The following is an 18495-nucleotide window of genomic DNA, read 5'->3' on the forward strand; positions in this document are numbered from 1 at the left end:
AGCTAAAAACAGAAAGAACTGAGTGTGAATTTGGGTAGCTGCTGATGCGAGAAGGACAGGGGTTGGAGTTTGAATTCAGACAAGTTCACTCCCTACTGGAACGAATTCAGCATGCTTCAACGAAACAAAAATACAGAGGCTCTACAGTGTGTCACTGTTAATATTCAGATTACAATTTTAACAATCACTGTGCATGGAAAGAAACAGAAAAATGTGACCCAAAATCAAGACCAAAAAAAGGTGTCAATAGAAACTAAACCCAAGATGTCCCAGACGTTGAAATGAGCAGACAAGAGCTTTAGAGCAGCTATTATCAATATGTTTAAGAACTTAAAGGAAAATACACTTACAGAAAATGAATGAATGGAGAAACCAAATAGAAACTCTAAAGGTAAAAAGCACAGTATCTGAGATGAACTGTTAATAGGTGGGTTTGACAGCAAATTGGAGGCAACAGAGGAAAAAATGATCAACAGGAATGATAAATAACACAGTCTGAAGATGGGAGAGAAATAGGCTAAAGTAAAATAAGCATAGCCTTAGGAAACTGTGGGCAAAGGCCAAGCAGCCTAACATATGTGTAAGTTCACTCTGAGAATGAGAAGAGAGAGAATGGGGCAGAAAATAAAATGTTTAAAGACACACGGCTGAAAATTTTGATATGTAATGATAAATATCACCTAATAGATCCAAGAAGCTCGATAAAACCTGAACAAAATAAATAAGAAGAAAATGACAGTTATGCCCATCGTGAATCTTGCTAAACCATAAATTTGTTAGAATCCAAAGTTAAAGAGAAAATCTTCTAGATTTTTCACCTAGAGAGAAGCAATACCTTATACACAGCAAGAAAAGTGACAGAAATGATGGCTGACTTTCTCATTAGAAATGATAGAAGCCAGAAGACAGTGAAACTACACGTTTTAAGTGCTAAAAGAAAAACATCAGTCCAGAAATTTACACCCAGTGGAAAGTGTCCTTGAAAAATGAGGATTTAAAAATATATATATATATATTAGATAAAAAAGAAAACTGAAATTTTTCTCCAACAGACCTGAGCTGTAAAAATTCTAAAGGGAAGTACTTCAGGCCTGAAGGAAATAACACCAGAGAGATGGTAACATGAATCTATAGGAAGGAATAAAGAGCTTTAGATTTGGCAGATATTTCAATAAATATAAAAGATCGTAACTAGGTTTCCTTTTTCTTATATTTTAGTTAGAAGATATATTACTATTTAAAGCAAAAATTAAGAGTGTAATAATGTTTGTAAACATACTATATATTAATAACACTGATACAAAAGTTGTGCTGGGGATTCCTGACCAGTGGAATAAGGCAAGAAAAATAAGTAGCACATGGAAAGAGAGAAATCAAACTGCCCTTTTCACAGCTGCTATGATTGTGTAAAAAAAGAATTTTCAAAACAACTGAGAAAATGAATAAGATCACAGATATGAGGTCACTATACAAAAAGAAATGTTTTTTCTCATTCTAACAACAACAAAAGGAAATAAAATTTTTAAAAATTCATTTACAGTAGACTTAAATAGACTTTAAAATGTTGTTTTTAAATAGATAAGATAAATTTAAATGAATTTAAAGTGGTGCACAAAACATATTTCATTAACCCAAACAATGATAGGAACAAAAGTAGCAGAGGAACAAAATTCAGATGAGATCCCACTCTGCAAAAAAAAAAAATAATAATAATATGATAGGCCTAAATTAAACCATATCAATGACCACATTAGATGTAAATGGGCAACACGTCAAATGGAATCAAAGGAGGATAGAAGTGGATAGAGCTAAGTTTACAATTAATCCAGGGCCCAAGATTCACCTGCTTTGTAAAAACAGAGTCAAAACAGAATTTCATGTGTTGATATTATGTTACCTAGCATCATCACGGCAAAGACAGTTTCATTAAATAATGTAATAAATAAATAACACAGAAACTTGCAAATCCCAGACAAACATTGAGGATCTTTGAGTCTTTATTGTGGGTTCAGTCTATCATTTAACTGACAACATAGCAGTACGAAAGAGTTTAAGTTCTCCCACTTCTATGCACAATTTTACATCCAAGGGGGGATTTGAAATCGTGTGGGAACAAGAGAGCTCAGCAGCCCCCAGAAAGCACTGGATGCGCGTCACTGCAGTAACAAGAGGGCCCAGCCCCTTCCCTCCCTCCCAGAGTCCTGCGCTCCCATGAAATCAAAAGGCTAGTATCCATCTTTGGAAAAGGAAATCAGGCCCAGTAAAGGGCAGAAAACAGGTATATAATAGAATTTTTTTAAATAATAAATGCAGACAAGACAAACTCTTAGGTCCTGGTAATATGCATCAGAATGTTAGAGATGCAGAAAAGTTACCCAGTGACTGTCTCTGTCTCTCTGTCTTTCTCTGACATTTTGAAAAGATCAGTAGATTCAAGAGGGATTGAAGAGAGGAAACACAACTTCATTATTTTAAAAAGGGCAAAGCCCCCGACCAAGGACCACCAGTCAGCAGGCTTACCGTAGATGCCGGGAGCCAGGGGTCGTCTGTGGCAGGAGGCTCTGGCAGAACTCTTGGCAAAGCTGGATGAAGGCGGCTGGGCAGGAGGGTCCGGCTGAGAGAACTTGGAGGAGGCTTTTAAGGTCACTGTTCCTGCAAAGAATAAAAATACTTTCATTAGTAAGCTGTGACAAAGCGAGAGAGAGGTATGGACATATATACACTACCAAACGTAAAATAGATAGCTAGTGGGAAGCAGCCGCCTAGCACAGGGAGATCAGCTAGGTGCTTTGTGACCACCTAGAGGGGTGGGATGGGAGTGTGGGAGGGAGGGAGACACAAGAGGGAAGAGATATGGGAACATATGTATATGTATAACTGATTCACTTTGTTATAAAGCAGAAACTAACGCACCATTGTAAATCAATTATACTCCAATAAAGATGTAGAAAAAGAAATTACAGTCAGAGTATTTTAAAAAAATACTTTTATTAAATAAAAATACTGCCTTTCCCAATGAGCATCTTACAGTGTTCTACTTCACCTACGCCAGTGCAAGCAGTCCAAGATCTGATGACTGAGGTGAAGAGTCTAAAGGGTAACTGCAGAGAAATACGCTTCAGCTCCCCATAGCTCGAATTCGAGGGAACGTGGATAATTTTAAGGTGTATTGTGAAGGCAGAACACAGCTGAGAGCAGAAACATTTCCTGATGACCTCATACTAATTGTTCAAGATAAGCATCACTTAACAAAAACCAAAGGCAACTAGTGCTTCTGCATTCACAGTGAAAACCTAGCACTTCAAGGCCATTCACCCCTGGAAGGCTATGGAGAGACCTCTGAGCTGGTAAGTAAAGAGCCTGGGATGGTCAGTTCCCACCCCCGTGCGCACCAGTCCACCTCTCCTCCAATCACTACCAGACCCCACACTTCTAAAAATCTCCTTTTCTCCCACCCACCAGCGCAGCAAGCTGATAGCCAGATTAGGTGTCATTCGTGCTTTTTAACATCAGTCTAATTTTTCACTGTCTCTGAGAAGAAACAGCATGTCATTAGGTGCTGAGCTCACTCAGCAAACACGTGCCCTTTGGTCTCCCGTGAATACTGCCCGCTCCCCGCACCTCCCCGTCACCGCATGGGGAACAGCTCCTCTCCAAGCGGAAGGAAGAGGGTCTGGCCGTAGTCCAGCTCTCCACTTCGCTAACCATGGCCGCATCAACCAGGCACTTCTCTGTGTCAAGTTCGCACAGCTGTTCACTGAACCTTTCATGCAATCCTGCGGACAGGGTGCTATTACCTTAGACAGTGAGATAAATGAGTCACCGAGTGATGAAAACTGTCACACAAGGCATTCTCATTTTTTACTCCAATTTATTGAATAATAATCACCATCTATGTGGAGCACTGTGTCCGATTCTTGATCTACCAAGACAAACAGCTTAAATAAGGCTGTTTCACCTTATTTAAGGTATGTTAAATAATTTATATCATTACATATCAAGGCTGTTTCACGAGTTCAAGTTTCACCTGAACTCGTGAAACTTACAACCTAGAGATGAATATAAAAAGTAAGCAAGCTCCAGCGATAGGACTCAGGACAACTTTTTAACCTCTCTGTGCCTCCTTTCTTCATCTCTGAAAAGGAAAACAAATATTAATAGCTACCTCTTCAATTTGAAAAGGAATTAAATAAGCCAATATGGAAGGTACTAAATAGCACCTGTGTGTAGTGCTCAATACGTATTAAAAGGTCGTAGGCATAGCGGTAATAATTGTAAGCAGTGACTGTGGTGAAGCGAGAGCCGTAGCAGTTGGAAAGCACTGGTAATAGTAGTAGCCGCAGTAGTAACAGTAGTGGTAGTAGTAATAGTGGTAGCAATAGTAATAGTAGGAGAGAGTAGCAGTAGTAACAGCGGTGGTGGTAGTAACAGCAGCATCGATAGAAAGAGCCGCGGCAGCATGTGTGTTGGCACTGCCCCCTGGTGGCTACAGCTAGAGTTGCTGGGTACCCGACCTAGACGGTGCCGTCAGTGGGGAGTCTGCAGGGTCTCCCTCACCTCTACCTTCTCCATCCCACTTCCTCCTACATCCCAAACTTCCCAGGGGCCTCAGGGCCGCTTTCTCATAGGCGAGAATAATTCAGTTCACAAATGGCTGTAAGTAAAGAGCCTGGGTAAAGAGTAAAGAGCTGTAGCAGTAAAGAGTAAAGAGTAAAGAGTAAAGAGCTGTAGCAGCCACAGCAACAATAAGGCGTAGGAATAGTAATAGTAGTAGTAGCAGCAGTAGTAATACGAGTGGTAGTAATAGTAGTAGTCATAGTAGAGCAGCAGCAGTAGTAATAAGAGGGAAAGGAAGAGAAGGAAGAGCAGGAGAAGCTGCAGCGTAAAGGCAAAGCAAAATATGCAACAGACACCCATACAGGAGACGCACAGAACCCAGAATTTGGATGGCTGGGGCAGACTTCCCAGGAGAGGTAACATTGAAATTGATGCTGGGAGGTGAGTAGGATTTACCAGGCAGTCAAGAGGTGTTGGAGGAATGCGGGGGGCGGTGCCTGACACATGCTAGAACCTGAAGAATGTCCAGGGGGTTATTCACAGACAGATGGTGTCAGGAGTCTGAGGTGAGGCTGGAAAGGGTGCAGAGGCTGGGCCTCAGCTAAGCGTTGGGTCTTTCTTCAGGGCAGCTGCTGCGATGATGAAGGTCACTGAAGTGAAGAAGAGCGGGGCCTTATAACTTATGGAGTCCTTACCGGACACCAGGCTCCGCTAGCACCTCGTGTTATGAATATTTTATTTAATCCTCCCCACGTTCACGCCACCCCTACGATGTTTCTCAGGAGCACATGTTAGGAGTGCCTTCACACCTGCAAGTGTCCAACATTCTATGAAGGATACAGCTTCCCTAGATTTATCCACCCTGTTGCACGAGCCCCTAACTGCAAAAGGAAAGCTAGTGTGGCAGGCAGGGCTAAGACTGCCCATGATGCCCCCCGGGTATTCACAGCTTTGTGTGGTCCCCTCCCTTGAATGACTGCTGCTACCAGCAGAACCCAGCAATGTTGAGGTGGTTCTGTGACGAGGTTACGAAAGACTGTGACTCCTGTCTTGCTATTAATAGCAGTCTCTCTCTCTGGCTTTAATGAGGCACCTGCCCTGTTGCAAAGGACAGAGGGTGGCCTCGGGTCAACAGCCAGCAACACACTAAGGCCCTCGGTCCAACAGCCCTCAATAAAGTAAGGTGTTGGAACAGAGCTTAATCGCAGATCTTTTCCTAATTGAGCATTCAGATGAAACCACAGCCTCAGCCAGCGCCTTGCTTGCAGCCTTGGGGAAGAGCATCAGCAGGGGATCCAGACCTCTGAGCCACAGAAACTGAGACAAAATGCGTGATGGTTTAAGCTGTGAAGTCCTGGGGTAATTTGTTACACAGCAGAGATAACTGATTGCTTACACAGCAAAGATAACTGAGAGCTACCTCATTCAGGTACCTTAAGATGTTATGTAAATTGGGATTTTATGAAGACAATAAAAGGATTAAAAATAACTGAACCCACATATCAAGTATAAAACATATACTCAGCTAATTTAAACATAATCACATGCAACAGATGACAAATGGTATTCAGTAGGGTTTCAGTATTAACTTTCAATTCCATCCACAATAGGGAATTGCTTTTTAAAAAAATGAGTCAGGTCTGATTATGACAACAGTCTCTGTTCTGTCCTTCTCTGAATTCATTCTGTCCCTGCTACTCTGATTCTGCATGGCCATCACCACCAGGCTTTTCTCGACTTCATTTCCTGTGTCTGGACCTCTTTCCATTTCCAGAAAAAGAGTCTCATTTTAAGTACTGAGTCTGTGCCAGTGGGATCCTAAGGATGGGTTTGCTTCTCTCCAGTAGAATGCCTGCCACCCCTCACCACCCGCAGTGGCATCCTCCCCTGTGCCCAAGTGCAGCTACAGCTCCACGCACTCACTGGAACGCTCAGAACTTCACACCACCAGCCTTCGCCTCTCTGTGTCCCGAGCTGCCTGCAACAGGCTAGCAAAGGCTGATGGACGGGTGGGCTTTTTACCTGCTCACTCCTCAGCAGACAGGAGTCTGAAATTAAAAAGAATTCTCTCTCTCTGCTCCACATCTTGACAAATCTCCAGTACTCCCTCACCTGTTTACTCCTTCCTACACACACACACACACACACACACACACACACACACACACACACACACGGACCTTCCTGTGAATCATCATTAATCATGTTGTAGGGATGTAACAGCTCAAGAGTGGGGCTTCTTACCCCAAGGCTAGGTTGGTTTCTTAGTATTCAGCTAGAACCTCATGAACAGACTGCTAAGATCAGACATTTTTCTTGAAACATTAGAGAATAACATAAAAGTACATACCTAAGAGTTAATTGGGTGATGCAGTCTGTGAGTAACAAAAAGGATCATTTTATTTTGGGGGAAAGAATCATATGTTATCACCCTCAGTACTTCTTAACTTTCTCCACATGCACTTTACAAGTGCAAAACATAGTTGTTATTAAATAAAACAGTCTGGTTTTAAGCGGAAGAAACAAAACAGGTATCTGGGGCTCTATCATTGCCTTGAAAAGTTGGTCCCTGGACCATGTTATTGCCAAGAATGTACAATAATTTTAATAGTCACTCTGTGTTCCTGTGTAATATTGATCACTCTTTTTAATTCTCTAGCATGTAATCACGGATGTCTAGATTTACAGTCCAAACACTCACTAGATTTCCAATCGATACAGGTTAGTACATTTCTAATTTGAAGCAAAGAAAAATAGGCAAGTGAATTTTCTGCAGCTTTCAAATTTTATAACAAATATTTGCAGGCTGTCTCTCCTTGGATGGATCTAGAAATGTTATCCATTAAGCCTCACAAGGTAATGAACACCACTTACTGTAATCCATTGTAAAATTGTAATAAACATGGCAAACGTCTCATGAGCACTTACTATTTGTCAGGTACTGCTCTAAGGCTTTAGATATTTTAATTCTCTTAACCCTGGAACAAGGACTATGAGATTAAGGGCTACTACTAACATCCCCACTTTACAAGTGAAGAAATTCAAGCAGAGAGAGGCTAAGTAACTTGCCCAACGTCACACAGCTGATAAATGAGGACTGTGATTTGAACCTAAGCAAGGTGGCATGCAAGTTGATGATGTGTTTCATCCCTACATTATAATGCCCATTTGATCTGAATGAGTCTTTTAACTGTATTGTTCATTTTAAACAGCGAGAGAGAGGGAGAGAGAGAGAATATGAACAGGAATTATAAATAACAGGAGATGAGCCTGATTCCCTCTCTTGGCTCAATTGCCGGGTCCCATGAGGACATCCTTGTGAAAGGACCAAAGGCATTAAAGAAACCCAGGCACGAGGCTAAAATCACTGTGCTACCAGGCTGCAGTAGGACATTGCATCATTTGAGATAAATTGGGACAGAAAGGGAAGAAATAAAAAGGAGCAGAGAATTACTAAAGGACCCACAGTGGCTTCAGTTACAGTAATGGCAGAAAACGAATGTCCCAAATCCTTCACTCAGTAAATAATATGATTTTATAAAACCGAGTAAAACATCTTATGAGAAATGGGATCTACTTGGCTTTGGCTCAGTTCAGAAGAAGGTGCTTAAAGAAGCATAATTGTAACCAGAAGACGCTACCAAGAAAAGAATTATTTTAATTGACCGGGCCAAAAGAAATTTAAATCTAATAAGAAATTAACAACTCTTTCTCATGAGCTGTGAAATGAAGAATTTTCCTAGAGTTGTAAAGGATATTTTTCTTGGTACCTCTCAAAATGTTCCCACCTGTTTCACCTTATTTTATGGTTCACCACTTCACAAAGCAAGAAAGGTGAGATTCAGCTTTATCATCAATAAAACGTAAATAGTATTCTGTTTCACAAAGCTATTGTAAAACAGGAATAGAGCAACGTTAATGGAGTAGCTGAATTTATTTACCTGGGGCCCATTAACTGTTCATTTACTCACTGGTTCATTCATTCATTCATTCATTCCCGTATTACAGATAAAGCAACTAAGGCCGAAAGAGATTGAATTACTTGCCAAAAAGCTTTCATATGTATTTTTCAAACCATCTTTCACTTTATCTCCCTATAGTGACCATTTGACCTGAAATTCCTATCTCACATTTGAGTGAAATAGATTATATTCTCTCTCTGATGACATCGGATATAATGAAATAGATTATATTTGCCTGTGGCAAAATTATGTGGATTAAACGTTCCCAACACAAAAACTCTTTTCCAGAATAAAAATGATCACACAAAGGGCTGTTTTATTAGATACATTTTGGAAGCCTTGAAATGCGCCTTCAATCAACACGCAGTTCAATAATAATTTAAACTAATCTCTGTGGTTATTTAAAGAAAATTAAAATGTGTCATATTGTTTAATTCTGCGAAGCAGCAAATCTCCCGCGCGGTACATGACAAAGGCACTAAAAGCTACTGCACTTTGTAGCTAGTAGTTCCTTACAAAGTTTTATCTTGCACAGATGGCATGATATAAAACTGTCAGGATCATTATTTATTTCAAAAGATTTCAGTTGAAGAAAACAGAGCGACAACACATCTCCGTTTTAAGAATGTCCTGGGGCAAAAAGACAATAACAATTTGAAATTCTTAATTTCAAATACAACTTTTGATAAAGGACATTTTAGAAATAATGATAAACACATCAGTTATTTAGACAATAAGATTTCAAAGCCTTTACAGTCTACGGCCCAGGGTCTTACTGACGTGAGAAAGAGCTGCTTCCATCTGATATCTTTCGAGGCTTAGTGTGCCTTCGTACATCAGATCTGAACACAGCAAATATCAACCTGCATCCAGCTCTTGAATTTACAAACACACATGATCTAGCAATACATTTCTCTTATAACATCTGGAAATGGTACTTCCACAGGGGTTGAGGTTATACTTAAAATCAGACAAGTTTACTCTTTCTTTTAAAAACCTCTTTGGCTACACATTGCTGACAACAGCATTGGCAGACTGCAGCCTGAAGGCCAAATCTGGCCAGCTGCCTGTGTTTATATGGTCCTTGAGCTAAAGATGGTTTTCAGTTTTTATATGATAGTAAAAAAATAAAATTAAAAAGAAGAAAACGCAACAGAGACTGGATATGGCCCACAAAGCTTAAAATATTTACTCTATGGCTCTCTATAGAAAGAGCTTGCCAACCCCTGGTCTGCACGATAAAATCCAATTTCCTGGTCTTGGCATCTAAGAGCCCTCCTAAGTGAGCTCAGAATATCCCTCTAGCTTAATCCTTCGCCTTCCCCCCCGTCTAAGCGATGTTCCAGTTACTATTACTGCACAACAGGGTACCCCAAAATGTAGCAGCTTCAAACAACCACTTTGTTATACCCGTGGATGCTGTTGGTCGAGGATCGGAGGACACAGGAGAAGGGCTGCTTCAGTGCCGTGACGCCCAGGAAACAGCCAGGGGCTGGAAGCATCTGGAGGCATGTTCACTCACATTTGGTTCCACCGCAGGGAACGCTGCTGTGCGCAGTGAGCTCCGAGGGCCACTGACCCGAGCCTTACGTGCAGCCTCCCCATGCGGCCTGAGCTTCCTCGCAGCATGGCGGCCCCCTGGGAGCCAAACTTTGGACCTGGTGGCTCAGGCTCCAAATGTGAGTGTTCCAGAAACAAGGCAGGAACTGCACCACCTTGTCTGGTGCTCCCTGGGAAGTTAAGCAGAATAACCCCCACTGCCCTCTCATGCTTAAGAGCGAGTGCCAGGGGAGGAGAAGTGGACACTGCCCATGAACAGGAAGAGTGGCGGGGACCCCAGGGGCGGGAGTGAGACCCCAGGAGCCCCTCTCAGGGTCTGTCTCTCCTGAACATGTCACACCCTTTCTAATTCAGGACCGCGAGCACCTCTGTCTTCTGTGTGAGTCACCGCCTAACTCCCATCCCTAGCTCACTCCTGGACATTTGTTAGGACACCACGAGACCACGCATGTGACGCTTCTGCCCTCGTGTCTGCCCGCAGAGAGCTCACAGACTAAGAGGGGAGAGATAATACCAATCCGAAGGAATGACTAACGGTTTAAGACAACGGAAGTTAAATTAAAAGGTCAACATCTCTGAAAACCTTTGTTCTGCAGAAAATTTACCCATTTGAAAAATGTGCCATGCGTGCCCTGAGTTGTTTCTCCTTCTTAGTGTTAGTGCTGCATTTTAGCACAAACACTGCTACCAGAAGGGAAGGATCGGGCTCCCTCCAGCGTCACCCTGACATGGAGTCTGGAAGCCCCCGAGCCAGGCCCCCCGGCACGTGGCATTGGAGAACTTAAATGGCTGGAACACGTGACAGTGAATGAAGCAGTGGTGAGCTCGGTGTCCAGGAGCAGGGCTCCACTGGGGTTGCGAACGACCCCACAGACCCTTTTAGGTCCAAGAACCCATCTCAAAGTTGACACCATCAGCCAGAGAGAGATGAGAACAATGAAAGGGATGGGAATGGGGCGTCAGGCTCCAGGACAAAGCTTGAAAGGAAGGAATGTGTGAATTCACTGACGGCTGAAGGCTCCTTGGATAACTTAAGGGTGAGGAGGGCTGCAGGGGGAGATTCTGTGAGGTCGCGTTATGCCACTATTTAACTTACTCAAATTCAATTCACGTTTGACAAGAGGGAAAGAAAGCTTTAAAATTCCCCTCCTTTATCCCTTCTCTCTTCCCCACCCGACTGTTGGAACTGATCCAGGCCATCTCTCAGCCCTGGGAAAAGACTCAGGATGGAGAAAAGCAGGACCCTGGCCCCAGGTAGCTGAGGTGCGGATCAAAGGAATGATTTCAATGAGCCCAGACTCTTGCATCTTCCCATGCACAAAAAAGCAGTGAAGTCCTTAACCCGAGATGTCTGGTTTTCTTTAATGAACAGTCATCTTTCCATGTTCTGACTGCCTGGTCTTTGTGGCAAAACCCCCTGTAGATCCTGGTTCCTCCCCGACCTCTGCACAGCGGTCCCTCAGCGCTACTGACAGGCTGCGTCCTGGGCTTAAGTCCTCAGTTTTGTCCGCCAAATAAGGCATAACTCTTAACTTTTAGGTTATGCATTTTCTTTTCAGTTAACAGTTTGTACGTGCAAGCACACATTCACACCCATCTTCTCCATGTTTACAAGTAGTAATAATGTTACTGTCATAACCTCTGAGGAGTGAGAGCCCTTCTACTGAAGATGACCCTTAGGGACAGAGAAGGTGAGGGACATACCCGAAGCTCAGCGATAAATCTGAAACCAGCTCCAAGCCCTACACAACCCTCCTATCACAGAGGAGCCCTGCTGTCCTCACCTGAGGAGTTCACATCAGATGCCTAACACCCAGGGGTGCAAACACACCCACCAGGTTTTTACCTCTTTGGCTGCAGCTCACATGCCAATATGGAGGCCACACAATTCAGCACAATCCCACGCCATCTGGAAGGACGCACTCTCTCCGACAGTGAACACTCTCCTTGCACACACAGCTGGTGTGTTACTTTCCGGCTCCGTCTCAGTTTCACACAGTTCAGTCTGTAAGCGTTCAGAGCACCTCCACAGGGCATGCACTTTCCACTGTGGGGAGACACGGGGATGGCCAAGAGAAGCTCCCTGCCTGCCATGAACTTGCAGTGGTGCGATGCCTCCTTTGAACCGTCCCAGCCAGTGCCAGCGCTCCCATCATACTTGGTGGGCATTGCAGAGCTGGTGCTTAATTGCTTTTTAATTGTATCCTTTGTGGTTTGTATCTATTCTCTAAGCTCAGTTGGAAAACTCTATAAGGATCATATATTAATACTATTCAGTAAAGAATTTACCTGGCATTTTGGAGAATTAGGTATATTCCCCATCCGTGCACATGTCATGTCCAAATTCTGCGTGCTTACCTCTTTAAGAATCAAAGCTTTAAGAAAAATTAACCATGTGGGAAGAAAGTCTTTCTAAAATGTTTAACACATGTGATCATCTTCTTAAAAAGAACATTGGAGATATATTTATTTGTGCCTTTTCTCCTGACTCAAGGTCATCTTCATGGAGCCCAGACATTATATTCTCAAACAAACACAGTGATTTCCTCAAGTGCTGGTGAGACAAACCGGCTGAGAAGGCATATAGCCCATGGACCCGGGAGGTGAGATTTCTTGGCCCGCCCACGTTTTTGGAGCACTCGGTGCCACCCTGTCCACTAGACCATCGAGGTCATGGCTGGGGTGGCTTTGTCCGCAGCCCCTCTCACTTTCAATTTGCTTCCAGCTGCCTGTTGCCTAGGAAATCAAATAACCAAGCTCGTTTGAGATTTAAAAGACTTTAAATCAGAGCAAATAGGCCAAAAACAGCTTTCCTGTGAGTTTAGCACATACACTTTAGGGCATGGATTTAGCGTTGACTCTGATACTCAATGGCCTTTGTACTTTTTTTTTTTTTTGATTATTTATTTAACAAACACAGATCGCACCCTACTGCAGGCAGTGGGAATGAAGAAGTGAAGAAAATAGGTTAAAAAAACCCTGACTTTAGGAACAGCTCACGTTCTAGTGAGGGGGAGAAACAAATGTAAATAAATGAACAAAACACAAGGCCCTTTGGGTTGTAAGTGCAAATGGAGAATAAAGCAAGGACGACAAATCAGGACCACGAATCGTGGGAATGGAGGCAGCAATGTCTGAGCAGAGACCAGACTGAACGAGGTAGAAACTGAACAGAAACCTGCCATGAGAACGTCCCAGGTGGAAGGAACAGCCAGGCAGCATCTCAGGAGCTCGCCCGCCACGTCCAGGGAAAGAAGCTGGGCGGCCAGGGGCACACAGGGGAGCGTGGAGGCACCTACTAGGGCTCCGCACGTGGTTCCAACACCTGGGTTTGACTTGGAAGAGACGGGATGTTACCAGGAGTTCTGAGCAGAGAGTGACATGATGATTTATGTGGTAAGAGCATCCCTCTGGCTGCCAGGTTGGAAAGAGTGAAAGAAGGAAAGAGCAGAGCAGGGAAGCCAAGTGAAGGTCACTGCAGGCACCTGGGGAGGAGGGACGGCGGGCCGGACCCCTGCAGTCACAATAAAGGTGGGGAAATGGGCAGATTCTCTTCATATTTAGAGGATAGACCCCTTAAGTTTTGCTGACAGGTTGAATGGGGGATGTGAGAAAAAGGGTAAAAGACTACAAGATTTTTGTCATGAACATTGGGAAGAATTAAGCTGTTACTTAGAGAGAGGCGGGTGGATCTGCTTAAGATGCCCTTTAGGTGTCTAAGTGCAGCGACCAATAAACGGGAGGGTGGTGTGTGATTAGGGATTCCTGGGGAAATACCTGGGCTGGAGAAATAAACCTGGCAGTAATCAGCAAAAGCGGTGTAGAAAGCGATGGTACTGAGGAGGTACCGAGGCTGAGATCACCTGGGTCGGGTCCTGAGCAACATTTAGAGCTCAGGGGATGAGAAGCCGCCAGGAGGCCTGAGGAGTAGGTGGTGGGATTGAAGAAGCGCAGAAGGGGTGGCCTCCAGGAAGAATACTCACCTCATGCGGCCCTTCGTCCAGACACACAGAGGTGCGGAGTTCAAGACAGAGAGAATCTGGGGGCTGCGCGCGCATGGAGCCCTGTGTCCCATGGGCTTTATGGGCGGGAGGGAGGAGAGCGGATGGCAGGGGAGGTGAATGGGGTCAGATACAATCGGGGAGATAATATCACGCTTGTATACTGAGGGGGGAGGTCCTGTAACAGGTAGAACAGGGATGATGCAAAGGAAAGAGAAAGGACTCGCACCCAGTCCTTGACAAGAAGGGCTGGGTGCAGTGCCCAGGGAGAAGGTGGGGCTTAGGTGAGAGCAGAGCTCATCCCTGAGGGAAGGCAGGACCACGGGCTCTGATGCTCGTGGGTGTTGAGCTTTAGCGGGACTGGGAAAGTCCTCTCTGTTTGCTACTATTTTCTTACTTCCGTAGAGTGTGTGGCTGTCAGCTGAGCGTGAGAGATCTAGCATCTGAGAGAGGAAAGGATATTTAAGCGATCGTCTAGGAGGGAAGAGAACTAAATACGGTAAGGAATGCAGAATACTTTTCCAGGCAGCGGGTGGGACTCACTTGAACCCGGGGATCGTGATTTGGAAGCGTGAGTGGCCAGCACGGCTGTCCACCTCCTTCAGCCGCCTGGGTACAGGGGGAGTCGGCAGGGAGTCGACTGTTTTTCCAAGTAAATGAGAGAAGAGTGCGGGAGAGGAAACAGCCAAGCCTCGGGGAGAACGGTGGGTGGCAGGGTCTTCAAGGGGGAGGCTGCAGGGTGGGAGGAAAGTGAAGAAAATATTGACAAGAGTTGAAAGGATAAAAGGTTTTGCAAATGATGATGAGTTCCAGAGGGCGCACCAGACAGCTGGGAGCAGAGCTTGGAATCGAGGGTTAGAATGCAAGTGGCTCACCATTCACGGTGTGGAGTGAAAACACAGGCCCTTGTGAAAGCTCGTTAAGAAGCTCAAGATGGCAAGTCAGAGCATTAAACCCAGCACTGTCCCCTGTGCAGGGCCCTACGCAGCTCACGTGCCCACAAGCCAGCCCTGGGTCCTGGGTCCCCAGAGTCCTGGCCGTGGGATGAGAGGTGACCCGGGGCCGACAGCTGTCCCAGTAGCTTATAAACGGGGGCAGTGACACAGTTAGATGACCCTGGTGGTCCCCACATGGGTAGTGGTGGCTTGTCTGTGAGGAAGGGGAGGGGGCTGGTAGGTGGCTCCCCAGCAAGTCCGGGCAGACGTCTGGGACAGGTTCAGCTCCCGCTGATGGAGCCCTGAAAGCCAGGATGGGGTTTACTCTGAAGCTGGGGGCTCTCCCATGAAGGAAGGGCATACCTCCCCCTTCACACTGTGTTTCAAACATACGATGTCACACAGTCCTGACCTTGTCCTCCTTCCCTGGCCCCCGCTCTTCACAGGACATCCCTGCAGACTCGTAAGAGTTAGTAATAAATACTTAAATACATTGGACATGTTTCCATATGCCTGCCCTGTTTTCACTGTTAGACCCTGGGAGGTAGAGGCAACAATCATGGCAGAGGTTACCAAGCATCGGAGCGGGGGTTGTTCAGGTACGTGCATCACCTCCTAGCTCTCAGGGCAGTGCCGAGGACGCAGTCTCAGGAGCAGATGGGACGCTGGTACCAAACAATCCCGCTGCGCTGAGAGCCGGCTTAGCAACCACACAGATCAGGGCTTGACCCTAGCTTTTGACACTGACTACCTGTGTGTCTTCAGTTACCACCAGTTACTTCACCAATTACTCCAGTCACTTCCTGGGTGGATCCTGTAGGTAAATGAAAACGGGAGAATGTGTATAAAGTGCCTTAGTTCTTGAAGGTGCTCAAGACGGTGACTCCAGCATCCCCGGGTTTGCTGGGGGCAGAGGTGATGATTCCGAGGGAGGAGAGGTATTCACAGAGTCCCACGTGGCCCATTAGGGGAAGGACAGAGTCCCCAGTCCCCGCCCTGCACACTGTACAGGTGTCCCCGGAGGAGGGGCTCCGTGAAGCGCTAGCTTTCAGTCCGGCACCTGCTGGCTTCTGATGCTCTCACCGACTTCTCCTGCTGCAGAGTGATCTGCATTTATTACGTATTAATGCCACTCTCCCCTTTAGAGCCACTAATGAAAACAACGTATGTAAGTCATGGAAATAATTTATGTAAGAAATGGCTAATTATATGACACTTGGAGAAGAATTAAACATTCAGAACATGAAATTCAATAATGTGTACATTTGATATCCAATTTCCCCCAAGATGTGGAGACCCGGACAGATTCTCAATCAAGCTGACTTGGTTGGACACAGTCCGAAAGAGCTGAGAGCAACGCCCTTTCTCCCACCCAGCCCTGTGTCCCCGGGAACGGCACCTCAGATGCAAGGAAGAGCGGGCCCTGGTGAGACTCAGAGCTGGTTCCCAACGACCACTGCCCACCTTCCTGCTGTGTGTCCTCAGGGAAGGAGTGCAATTTCCCTGAGTCCCAGTTTGCTCTTACATCTGCTTTATAAGGTTATTGTAAGCATTACAAGGGGTCATGTCTGTAAGGTACCAAGTGCCTGGTCCGTGGTAGGCATGTGGTAAATTTCAGAGCTCTTCTCTCCAGGATGTGAGCTTCAGAGCAAATAACACAGAGAGCGAGAGAGCGAGAGAGAGAGCGAGAGAGAGAGAGAGAGAGAGAGAGAGAGAGAGAGAGGGAGGGAGGCAAGTTGGGATTCAGGTCAAATCACATGCAGAAGATACATCAGAGGTGGGAGAGGAAAGTGAGGCACAGGAGGGAGCTGCCCAGAGGACGCTTGTGGAGGTGAAGGTCAGCAGACACTCTGCTCTTCGTCCCCAGGCTACCTGAGTGTCACGTGGGATGCCCTGAATCCTTGCTTTTCTCCTACAGGGCTCAGGGCAGGCCCTGCAGCTTGAGGGGCGGGTGAGAGAAGCAGGGAGTTCACAGCCTCACAGGGAGGGGGCAGGTGGTTGGCCAACACCCCAGCCCCTTGTCCCTCTACAGGGACAGACTGCAGGATCCTGAAATTGTCCCACTCCATCTCCCAGAGGACCCGGTGCAGGTCAGGCCCCGTCCCCCAGCAGTGACCTGCTCATCCACCTGCCTTTGCTGACTTTCCTCCCCACCTTGTGTCCCCACTCCCTCATCATGTCTCCTGGAACCCCCTGCCCAAGATAAACTAAGGGAGCCCTCATCCTCGAGGCAAGGTCTTCCTTGGGTGGCGGGAGATCAAAGTAAGACCTGGAAGAATGTGTGCTGAGTGAGTCTGGGCATCAGCCATCCCGCCATCCAGACCCGAGTCCTTGAGGCTGACGCGCTGTGTCCTGTTCAGAAAGAAACGCCTCTTACAGTGAGAAAGATAGTCACTAAGGCCAGAGAGAGAGGATGCCTCACGAGGAGACTTGGCAGCTGTTTCCCAGGGCACCAGCTGGCCACGAGACAGGACTCAGAACAGAGAGAGCCACAACGCAGACGTTTGGCTAAGAAGGAGGAAGAAAAGGAAGATCAGAGCCACGTCCTGGGTCTTGCCAGGAAAGCACGGGGCTGACCTGAGCCAGCAGGCCCACGCGGGGCAGTGACGTGAAGCACCTGGCGGCCTCTGAAGGCAGACTTGGCCTCCATCATTTCCCCACAGACACACATGGGCCGCACGCCCTCAGCCAAGCCGAGGGCTCGACACTCGCACCAGACCTCGGTGGTCTTGTCATCATTGCCAAGTTCTGTAACCGATGATGCTTCTGGGAACCACGCTAGGTCTTTGCAGGGGGGAGTTACAGACTCCGCCAGTGTTGGCCGCTGGACCAGCCCCACTGGAGTCAGTAGAGTTGCCGCTTGTTCTGTAAGTCCTCAAACATCCACAAGCGAGAGAAGCCCTGGCACCTGAGTGCTTTTGCTGTGGAATCCGACTCCGTGGTCCCTGCGGAGGGCATCCCACTACCTGTGACAGCACCATTGTTTCCATTCTTCCTGTGCCCTTTGGAAATGAACGTGGTAAGTGCTGCGGCCCTAAAACTCATGTAGAAACCTGTCCCTCAGCCCGATGGTATCAGGAGATGTGGCCTTTGGGAGGTGATCAGGTCACAAGGATGGGCCTCAGGATGGGATTAGTGTCCTTATAGAAGGGACCCCCAGAGAGCTCCCCATCCCTGCTGCCATGTGAGGACACAGGAGAAGATGCCATCTATGATCCAGGAAGCTGGCTTCACCAAACACTGCATGTGCCTGTTCTTGGACTTCCAGCCTCCAGAACTGCGAGAAATAAATACCTATTGTTTGTGGTGTTGTCACAGCAGCCTGAGCTAAGATGGTACGTATATACTTCGTACAGCTAATGAGTATTTAAAGCTAAATGTAAACCAAGTTTTAGGCAAATCGGATCCCGAGACACCTTCTATTTGTAGTGTCTATTATTTTCCAGGCATTGACCTGCACCGCTCTCCCACTCGGGATGC

Source organism: Phocoena phocoena, chromosome 14 (genome assembly GCF_963924675.1).
Source record: "Phocoena phocoena chromosome 14, mPhoPho1.1, whole genome shotgun sequence".
NCBI classification, from domain to species: domain Eukaryota; kingdom Metazoa; phylum Chordata; class Mammalia; order Artiodactyla; family Phocoenidae; genus Phocoena; species Phocoena phocoena.